The sequence below is a fragment of the Bison bison genome, unplaced genomic scaffold, assembly GCF_000754665.1.
Source record: "Bison bison bison isolate TAMUID 2011002044 unplaced genomic scaffold, Bison_UMD1.0 scf7180017864372, whole genome shotgun sequence".
In the NCBI taxonomy this organism is placed as follows: domain Eukaryota; kingdom Metazoa; phylum Chordata; class Mammalia; order Artiodactyla; family Bovidae; genus Bison; species Bison bison.
Genome location: NW_011494944.1, coordinates 2,691,645 through 2,703,542, shown reverse-complemented (window position 1 = coordinate 2,703,542; position 11,898 = coordinate 2,691,645). Strand labels below are relative to the sequence as shown.

Here is an 11,898-nt window from a genome sequence, read left to right as displayed (position 1 = left end):
ACTGGAGTTTCAGCTTTAGCATCATTCCTTCCAAAGAAATCCCAGGGCTGATCTCCTTCAGAATGGACTGGTCGGATCTCCTTGCAGTCCAAGGGACTCTCAAGTGTCTTCTCCAACACCATAATTCAAAAGCATCAATTCTTCAGCGTTCAGCTTTCTTCACAGTTCAACTCTCACATCCATACATGACTACTGGAAAAAACCATAGCCTTGACTAGACGAACCTTTGTTGGCAAAGTAATGTCTCTGCTTTTGAATATGCTATCTAGGTTTGTCATAACTTTCCTTCCAAGGAGTAAGCGTCTTTTAATTTCATGGCTGCAGTCACCATCTGCAGTGATTTTGGAGCCCCCAAAAATAAAAAGTCTGACACTGTTTCCACTGTTTCCCCATCTATTTCCCATGAAATGATGGCACCAGATGCCATGATCTTAGTTTTCTGAATGTAGAGCTTTAAGCCAACTTTTTCACTTTCCTCTTTCACTTTCATCAAGAGGCTTTTTAGTTCCTCTTCACTTTCTGCCATAAGGGTGGTGTCATCTGCATTTCTGAGGTTATTGATATTTCTCCCGGCAATCTTGATACCAGCTTGTGCTTCTTCCAGCCCAGCGTTTCTCACGATGTACTCTGCATATAAGTTAAATAAGCAGGGTAACAATATACAGCCTTGACGTACTCATTTTTCTATCTGGAACCAGTCTGTTGTTCCATGTCCAGTTCTAACTGTTGCTTCCTGACCTGCATATAGGTTTCTCAAGAGGCTGGTCAGGTGGTCTGGTATTCCCACCTCTTTCAGAATTTTCCACAGTTTATTGGCAAAGAAAATATTTTTTTTAGCTTATCACCTTATAATATGCCTAAGTTTAAATCTTTTCTGAACATATTCTCAGTAGAATAGATACCTGTAGAATACTAAGTACCTCTAAAAATTTGCAGTGACTTAAAAAAATTCATACTTATATTTACCACAATATTGTTCCAAAGCAATCTCAATCTAAATTAAAATCTTTTAGACTTCATAATTAGTTAATGCATCTGCATTATTTCTTGCTCTGATATCATCTGATTATTAAAATTCACCATTAAAATTAATCAAAATATAATTGCTTTTCTAATTTTTTTTTTACAATTCGTGTTTTAAGGGTAAGATGTTTAAAGTAGGTTAAAATGGATGGTGAAATGTTGCTTATAAACTTAGAGGTATCAAGTTTACCCTTATTAGTACTATAATGGCAGGATTCCCTGGTGGCTCAGTGGTATAGAACCCCCCCGCCATGCAGGAAACCCAAATTTGATCCCTGAGTCGGGAAGATCCCCTAGAGAAGGAAATGGTAATCCATGCCAGTATTCTTGCCTGGGCAATTCCATGGAGAGAGGAGCCTTGCAGGTTATATACAGTCCACGGGATCGCAAAAGAGTCAGACATGACTCAGTGACTAAACAACAACTATGATGGATAGATGAAAAAGAGAAATATCAGGAAGTTAAAAATTTTAGTGTGCAAAGAGCCCCACTTTTCATTATGTGGGAATCAAGTAATTGTCAGTATGAGTGGGCATATTATTCTCCCAGGTGGTGATCTCATTCCAACAGCCATCCCAAGATAAACATTACTGCTAATATTACCCTTCATCATTCTGAGTTATTTTCTTAGTGTTTGTTACATATAAAGTGATTCACACATTTTACTATTTCTTCCTTTTTGCTGCAGGCACATCCTCTGTGCGTAATAAGCCCAATAACATTTACCCTCCACCATATTGATAATAATCCTAGCTGAGTAATGTTGAGCACTGGATTTTTAACCACACATTCCTAGGTTAAAATTTTGATGCTACCAGATATGATCATAGGCAACTGACTTCTTTCAGTTTCACTATCTGAAACTCCAGTACTTTGGCCACCTCATGCGAAGAGTTGACTCATTGGAAAAGACTCTGATGCTGGGAGGGATTGGGGGCAGGAGGAGAAGGGGACAACAGAGGATGAGATGGCTGGATGGCATCACTGACTCGATGGACGTGAGTCTCAGTGAACTCTGGGAGTTGGTGATGGACTAGGAGGCCTGGTGTGCTGCAATTCATGGGGTCGCAAAGAGTCGGACACGACTGAGCGACTGACTGATCTGATCTGATCTTCATCTGATAACTAAATATAATAATAACATTAAGATTAGCATAAGGGTTAAATATGTGTGTGTGTGTGCACATGTGTATGTATGTATATATAAATATATGAAGTCAAGTGAAAGTGTTAGCTGCTCAGGTGTGTCTGACTCTGGGACCTCATGGACTGTAGCCCATCAGGCTCTTCTGTCCATGGAATTCTCCAGGCAAGAACACTGTAGCGGGTAGCCAATCCTTTTTCCATGGGATCTCCACGACCAAGGGATCAAACCCAGGTCTCCAGAATCACAGGGAGATTCTTTACCATCTGAGATGCCAGGGAAGTACATACTGAAAAACATACATATATCAGTTATTATTGATAACTATTCAAAATAAGGTTTCTTATTCTATTCTTTGAAATGGAATTAATAAGCTTGCATTTATCTTATTCATATCCCTTTAAATATTTTACATTTTAATTGCATTTTTCCACTTTTCTAAGCTAAAATCTACAGGTGCAGTATCCTCTCTCCTTTCCTGAGTGGATTGTGGTGGTGTTAGGGTTTAGACATACTGGATCCTAATCTTTTAGTGTGGGACTGGAAATCTACATTTTCCACGAATATATAAGGTTTTTCTCACACAAATTTGATTTAGAAGACCAGGGTCCCAGAAGTTCATGGGGAGTAAAACATGCAGATTCCCCTGCCTTTTAAGTTTGGAGTCCAGGGGATTCCTCTACAAGCTGACCTAAAACCCTGGTAACCCTGGAGGCAAGAGAGTCCCTCACTTTTTTGACCTAAAAAACACCTGTACTCTAAATTCAAAGTTTCCTTTCAAAAATCTAGAACCTTCCTGTTTTTGATATTCATTAGAGCTTCAACTTACTGGTGTGGAATACTTCATAAAAGTTTTATCTGAACAAGGGTCTCTTTCTGCTCTTAAAAGTATAATTTATGCTAAACTTATTGTACTTTACATATTTCCTTTTTCTTCCCCCTTTGACTAAACTGTTTACATCCACAACCCTACAGTAATGACTTCTAACTCATAAGAAGCTTGTGTATTTGGCACAGAGAAGAAAAAAATTAAATGCAAAACAAAAAAAGATTCTATTTCCCAAGGCATAAGCCAGTGAACACCAAGGTCCATCATGACTGTCTCCTTCATCTGCACTTACTTCTTCGCTTCCTTTGCTCCTTTCCAGTAATTCAAATGCTAGAATCACTAATCATTCCCAACCCTTTCTCCTCACACACACATTTGGATTTTAGAGTTATTTGAGTACGATCATATTTCAAGGTCTTAAGTTTTTCATCTTTAACATCCTGGCACTTTGCTACAATAAGTTGAAATAAGCACCAACCTTCTTGATGGTTATGGCCTTCTAAAACTCTATCCTCTTTTTAGCCCTGATGTTAATATAGTGTCAGAGTTAGCTTTCTAAAATTGAATCCTGATAGTATTAACAATAAAATAATATCATTAATGCTGTATAAAGATTAGTAATTCAATATCATTAATTAAGCACATAACAAAACAGGACAGTCACAAGGTAAATAATAACATTCTATGGGAACACTTTGTATTACATTTTACAGCTAGTCTTAAATGCATAAAACTGAGAATCTATATGATATAAATTTTATTTTTATAATATAGTCAGATTTATAGTAGATAAATCTATAAACACAAAAATCATAAAGTTTTTATTTCTCATTTGGTAATGAGTTCAAAGTAGAGTAAGAAAGGTGGTGTAACTTCTCAGATAATCATATGTTTTTAAAAGACCCTGGAAACCATCTAGTTTAACTCTCATTTTATGAAAGAATATTAGAAAATCAGAAAGATTAAGTGAGAGATTCAAGGTTGTGAAGACAATTAGCAACAGAAGACAAACTCAAAGGCAAAACTTACAAATTTAAAATCTGCCTGCCTTTTCTCCCCACATTCTACAAGAACAAAACTGGGAAGTAAACAAGACTTTTTAATTATCTCATGTGTGTGTATGTTTCTGTGTGAGAGCATAAAACATCTGTGGTTTGCAAGGAAGGATGTTATCTCACAGAAAATCACAAATTTGAAGTATTTGGATCAGACTATAATATCACAATCAATTTTAATTGTTTATATTATGAATCAAACTTCACCAATAGCATTTTGTTTTTAAGAACAAAATAAAATATAAATAAAAAGAGGTTGTGAAGAGAGGCCTAAGAAGCCTTAACTTCAAAAATGGTATAATTTTTAAGAAAATAAAAAGTCACATTTTTTGGATATGACAATACTACTCAGTGGTACTGAGATAATGTTCTTGACATTTAGAAGATTGCACAGTCTGTATAGTAATTTTCTTTTAAATGTGTCAACACATGCTATGAGGTATCTATTTGTAACTCTATATTTCTACCTTGTTTCTAAGAGGATCATCAAAATAAAAGCTTAACTTTTTTTTTTCCTTTGTCTTCACCAATATCACAATAAAAAAGCTGTATTTACACTTCAGTGTTCATAGGTTCTGTTTTATTATTTTGGAAATACATACAGGGATCCATAGGAGCAACACTCCCAGATTTAAAACTAACCTAAGACTTCAGAGAAATTTCTCAGGGAAAGTTACAGGGACAAGATGCACGTAGGTATAAAAACCACAGGGCGTTACAGACAGGGAAAAACATGTGTGCAAATTCAGAGACCAATAAATAAGAAAACAATACCTTTTGTACAACTAAAGAAAAAGATATAATTAGGGCAATGGTAGGAATTAAGACTAGAGAGATGAGCAAGAGTCACAGCCTTCTGGTACTCATGTGCTCTACTTACTGATTTAAATTTCAGTTTAACAACAATGGGATTGGTTGATAGATTTTAACAGTTCCCACAGCAGACAATACTTTGCTGTGTCTCTGTATCGTTGCTTTTATTGTTTTTTTCTGCTAGGATACCTCATTTTCCTTCCTGTCCAAGTTAAACTGCACTTGTAATTATACTATGCTATATCCGGATTTACCAGTGCCTCTATATGAATGCTGTGAGGGCAAAAAGCTCATCTTGTCTTATATTTCTAGTGCTTCCCAAGAGGAAACTCAGTACAATTTTTCTAAAATGAATACTTCCATAAATTTTTATTATTAATGTTAAATATATAATGTGAAGTTATTTTAAAATACATATATTCATAATTGAAAAATAATTTCATTTGAGAATGGGTGATTTAATATTGTGTTAGTTAGATACAACCTTGAATTCCATGAAAATAGATTATCAAAAAAGTATTCCTTGCCAGGCATCAGTTGTTTTATCATGATTTGTTTTATATTTGGGGGAAGGGATTGAATTTTATCTATACATTTTGATAAATACTTAATAGTAGTACTTTAACTCATACTAAGATTAAATATTTACTTAATTTAATGCAGTTACATACAAGAAGACTTACAGACAAAAAGTAAACACTATCTAACGTATCTTACTACTTTTTAAAAATCTTTTGTTTTGTCCTCTTCTGTTTTATCAATAACTGAAAAAAAACAAAATTCCCCCAAACAAAACCACTATAGACTATGGCTCCTCTTACTCTAATTCTTTGGCTAGTTTAATCAATTAGAATAACAAACATATAAACAGTTAATTCTTCTGCTAGTTAATTCATAAATCTTCATTTTGAGAGTCAGTGTTATTGACATTTAGAATTGAGGTTGTTTATTAGAAAAGCATAAGACAGAAAATCATCATTGCTTTTAGTGTTATCATTTAATTAGGTCTACATGTCACTGCTGTCATCTGGATCAGTTTGTAAAATATGCCACAATCTATATTTTTATGTTCATAATTTTCTAAGGGCATCTTTTTCAAAAAGAAATACTGAAAGCAAAGCCTCACAACTCTTCAGTTCAATCATCAACTCAATCTGAAAGACTAATTTTCCTCCAGAAAATAGCAAGTGTCATTATTCTAGGGAAACATAACATTATTGTGGCAGGTAGGATGGAGGTATATGGATTTTACTCTCTGCAGGTCCCACTTGATAATCAACCATCATAAGGTGGTCTTTTAGTGCCCAAACCATGGTCTATAAAGAAAACAGTGAGACTAAGTCAAATAAATGCCTCATATCACTGAAAAGACCTGTATATTCAAATTCTGAAAATGCCACTTTGTTTCTAGGAGTAGAATACAATTTGATTTAAGTAAAAACCAGTTAGACTACAAATTACTGTAAACAAAGGCTTATCAAGGCAAATCAGCAATATGACTTGCAAACCGGAACTTCAAAGCAAATTTAAAATCTCACTCACTAAATAATAAAGTTGTCTAAAAATATTAATAATAATATGCATGCACATATAGATTAGACATCTATTTAGTACAGCACTATCTTCAATGAAAATAAGTTACAAAATAGATGACTATTATCGGGTTTTAATAACATTTTAAATAATAAAGACAAGATATACTTATGTTTATAATTAGCATTAATATTATTACTATCTTATCATTTTTTTCACCAGAATAATAACTACTAAGGGTTATGGATATGAAACAGAATGAAGGGGAAGATTTTAGAATCTAAGGGTCCTGAGTTCAAGTTATGTTTCTACCTCTTGTTTATTATGGTTATCAACACTTTTTTATGAATGTGGGCAAGGGGTCATGTACCCAAGTAAGTTATCCTTTTCAGTTTTTATTTTTGGTTTATAAAAATAAATAGAGCTATGCAAGAGTTATAATTTTTTGTTAAGATTAAAAATTATATATAAAGGTCACTAGCATGATGTCTAGCCCTGGCACATTAATTAAATAGCATCAGTCATCTTAACGTCCCTTCAGAATAACCCAGCATAAATGACACTATTATTTTAAATTCATTCAAACATAGACTCTCATTTTGAATTCTGTAACTATTCACTGTATAAATGAATTCTATTTGTTTCTACACAAGATATAGCCCTTGAATGTCTTCTCACATTCAGACATGTATATCCATTTTCTTTTTGAATATATTAATATATTTATTCCAAGTAAATACAAGTAAACGTGTATGAAATTGAGCTCTTCCCTTTCACTCAAATATGTGTGCCTTATTGACATTGCTACCAATCAGTCAGCTTAGATAAAAGCCTGGGAGAGACTTTCAATTTTTAATAATTGCTTCTCTCCATTTTTCCTTACTGATGGTCCAGTTCAACCCATCAGCAACGTTTTCTTAGGGGAGGTGTTCTGCCTCATCTCTCTACCTACAGCTTTTGCTGTTTGTTGTTGTTCAGTTGCTAAGTCATATCTGATTCTTTGTGACCCCATGGACTATATAGCCCACCAAGCTCCTCTTTCCATGGAATTCTCCAGGCAAGACTACTGGAGTGGGTTGCCATTCCCTTCTCCAGGGGACCTTTATGACCCAAGGATCAAACCCGAGGCTCCTACATTGGCAGGCAGAGTCTTTACCATTGAGCCATTGGGGAAGCCTGCCTTCAGCTTCATCTTCCCCCAAATCTATCTTCTATAGGGGAACCAGAGTGATTTTCCTGAAACCAAACTCTCTCAGATGAATTTATGTTTTAAAGTCCTTCCATTGCTTCCATTGACTAGATAACTCCAAGCTTCTTAAGAAAACAAATTAAATTTTCCATGATATGACCCTTAACTCTACTGACCCTCTGAATTATAGTTAATATACTGATTTGCTGACTGACTTGCAATTATCCAAAATATCTAAAATCCAAAATATCCAAGTTATTTCAGACTTCTCCAGTTGTATAAATAATGTGATGGGCTTTATTATTATTATTATTTTTTAATGTGGTCAACCTCTGCTCATTCTCCTAACTCATCTTGTTTAGTAGATCTTCTAAATACTCCCCTGTTATGACAAGTGCCCTCATCAATGTCCCAGAAAGCTGAGAATTTACCTCAGTCTCAACTTCACCATGGTAAATTGATTTATTTATAGTTCTACTTTCTACAATTCACTGTAATTTTTCTTTTGGCCTGCAAATGACAATTACTATGTTTATCTTTGTACTCTCATAAATGGTAGTTATGTAATAAATGGTTTATTGGACTGGGTAGAAAATCTTACTGTCACAGACACCTATATATATATATATATATATATTTTTTTTTTTTAATAGGGACTAGGAGCAACTTCACTTTCACTTTTCACTTTCATGTATTGGAGAAGGAAATGGCAACCCACTCCAGTGTTCTTGCCTGGAGAATCCTAGGGAAGGGGGATCCTGGTCGGCTGCTGTCTCTGGGGTCGCACAGAGTCGGACACGACTGAAGCCACTTAGCAGCAGCAGCAGGAGAGAACTGGTGTATACTTTCTGGGAAGGCAGAATTTCAAATCTAACTCTTTGTTTGGGAAACTCTAAAAAAAACTGAGTTTTGTCTCATATCATCTATTAATCCAATTCATCTATTTAAAAACCCAAAATGACATTTATTAAAAATCTAGGAAAAGAAACAAAAAAGATGCTTGTTTAGAACTTAGGGCGTTCAGAAATTGTTTTGACTTCTGGGAAAAAGAAAACTGAACCACAATGATTCTTATGCTTTTGAACTAGCTAGTGGAGAAGAAGCAAGGCAGACAATGAAATTCATTCTCTAAACAAAAATGCATATAGTGCATTTCATGGTAGTACTTTCAGTGCATCAGATAATACTAGGAAAGGGCTATAAAAGCATTGAGAGCTTGTTGTAGTTGCAAACAGGTTGTTAGAAAAGGATTCACAGACAAAGTGATGATTGGGTAATGACCTTGAAGGAATAAGGCCACAAAGAAATCTGAGGATAAAACCACTGCAGGCTGAAAGGAGACGAAAGTCAAGTTCAAAGGTTTGCAAGTGGGTGCAAGTCTCAGAGACAGAGAGGAGACCAGTGTGATAACTGGAGTGGACTAAGACAAACACCACAGTAGAAGGCCAGGCAAATGTGAAGAGGTGACATGAGGAAGTGTTCTGTGGCTGCTACCAGGACAAACTGGGCTGGGCTCCACTGGCCCTTTTAATGATGTTGCCTTTTACACAGAGTGAGATGTGAAGACTCTAGAAATCTATGCAAAAGGAAGAGATGTGTTCTATGTTATCAGAATCAGCCAAGCTATTGTATTGAGAAGAGACTCTGAAGGGGGCTCAGGCAGAAGTCTAACTAGACTTCTCATTAGAAGAGGTTTTCAACACTATAGACTAGAGAGAACAATGGCTTAGACTGTGATGTTATTAATGAAAGTAGTGGGATTTCTTGTTTTCTGAATGTTTTCAGGTTAGAGCTTAGATTTGTTGCTCAAGATTATATTTGGAGTTTGAAAAATAAGCACTGAGGAGGGCTCCAGAGATCCTGGCCAAAACAACTGCAAATTTGGAGATGCTTTCTACCACGCTGGACAATGAAGTCACTAAGCATTTTGACAAACATACTGTTGAAGTGAATGCCAAGCAGGCAAAAACTAAACTCTTCCGGAGTGACCTACAGGTTTATAAATAATAGTGGGAGAAAATGGAGGCAGGATCTGTCCTTTGCAGATGAGAGTAGCAAGGAGTACTGGAAAGTACATTCATTCTTACGCAATGAGATTAAAAGATAAAATATTGAGAAACAAGAGAAAGAACAGTCTAGACATATCAATGAGGAAATACAGGGTTCTATGAAATGTCTATGATTAATGATAAGAGGGATGTGAAGAGAAAAGTCTCTCACGTGGTTATGCTTCGGGGAAAATAATGTCCAATTTTCTGCTCTGGAGGGGTTTTAATGGTCAGTGGTTTGGTTACAGTTCTGTCAAACTTTCTTGCCTTGCTAGAGTTTGGGGTAGTATTTTCCTCTACAGAATTGATCTCTTAAGAATTCTTAATCTTTGCAATTGGTTTTGGTAAATTATAACTTCTTGAAAAGTTATCCATTTTATCCATGTTTTTAAGTTTTTGCATCTATTTAAAGCAAAGCTGTCTCTTAATTATTCTTCCAATTTCTTCTGTTTCTATGTCATTTCCCTCTCAGAATTTATTAGGCAAAGTTCTACTTTCTCCCACTCTTTGACCGGGCTAGCTGATAGTTATCAATTTATCTATGTTTTTATTTATTTTTCAGAGAATTGAATTTGGATTTATTGACTTTAGAGACACAAGTAATTCATATTGTTGTTGGACTTATTAATTCATTTTTGTGTTCCTTTGTATTTTTGTTTATTTCATCTATGTAGTATCATAAAAACTATATAAAGCCTTCACAAAAGTTTCTCAAAAAGAGAAGCATGGATGGATTTCACTAAATAAGATACCAACAAACATAATCCAGAAGTTTATTTCAAGATTAAAACACCAAAGCCTAGTCGGATTTATATCAGGAATGAAAAACAGATATATTTTAGAACTGTATTAAGATCAGTCATCCTAGCATTAGCTCAAAAAGAAAAGTCATTACTGCTTTCATAGTTGATGGATTATTTGACTTGAATAAATGACCATTCTTATTTTTTAAAAGTCAATAAAATACAAATAGATGAATGCTTTATTAACATAGTAAAATGTTTTTTAACCATAAACCAATATACTAGGGAAACATGGGAGGCCTTCCTAATTAAAATCAAGACAAACATTTTATTGGAAGTACTATCAAATGAAATTAAAGAGAACAAAATAAACAAAAAGAAGGACATCAAAGTATCACTACTTTTAAAATGTATTATTAGATAATATAAAAATACGAACTGGAAAGCTATAAAAATATGAGAATTAAGAAAGTGTGTTAAAATTAATATAGGTTAATAACTTTTGTATGTGTAAATGTCAGCCAATTAGAAGAACAAGAAAGGAGTCCATTTACAATAACAAAAAATGAGAAACATCCTGGCGATCCAAAAGTCTACAAGCAATAAATGCTGGAGTGGGTGTGGAAAAAAGGGAACCCTCTTACACTGTTGGTGGGAATGCAAACTAGTACAGCCACTATGGAGAACAGTGTGGAGATTCCTTAAAAAACTGGAAATAGAACTGCCTTATGATCCAGCAATCCCACTGCTGGGTATACAGACTGAGGAAACCAGAATTGAAAGAGACACGTGTACCCCAATGTTCATCGCAGCACTGTTTATAATAGCCAGGACATGGAAGCAACCTAGATGTCCATCAGCAGATGAATGGATAAGAAAGCTGTGGTAAATATACACAATGGAGGAATACATTTGAATCAGTTCTAATGAGGTGGATGAAACTGGAGCCTACCATATAGAGTGAAGTAAGCCAGAAAGAAAAACACTAATACAGTATACTAACGCATATATATGGAATTAAGAAAGATGGTAACAATAACCCTGTATACGAGACAGCAGAAGAGACAATGATGTATAGAACAGTCTTTTGGACTCTGTGGGAGAGGGAGAGGGTGGGATGATTTGGGAGAATGGCATTGAAACATGTATAATATCATGTATGAAAAGAGTCGCCAGTCCAGGTTCTATGCACGATGCTGGATGCTTGGGGCTGGTGCACTGGGACGACCCAGAGGGATGGTATGGGGAGGCAGGAGGGAGGAGGGTTCAGGATGGGGAACACATGTATACCTGTGGCGGATTCATGTTGATATATGGCAAAACCAATAAAATATTGTTAAGTTAAGAAATAAAATTAAATTAAATTTAAAAAAATGTATAGGACATTTGTAAAAAAAAATTTTGAAAATAAAATCTACTAAAGGATACAAAAGAAAACATGGGCAAATGAAGAGACATAAAGTTCCTAGAAAGATTCAATAATGTATTAATATTAAGTTTACAGTTTCTTAAAATGCATCC

The 11,898-nt window shown here is 34.9% G+C and overlaps 1 protein-coding gene across 3 annotated transcripts in view; it reads right to left on the bottom strand.

The window, feature by feature from the left end:
• Nucleotides 1–11,898, bottom strand: part of PCDH15 (protocadherin-related 15) — a 1,053,047-nt gene that overhangs the window by 337,411 nt on the left and 703,738 nt on the right. The gene's annotated exons all lie outside the window — the stretch shown is intronic.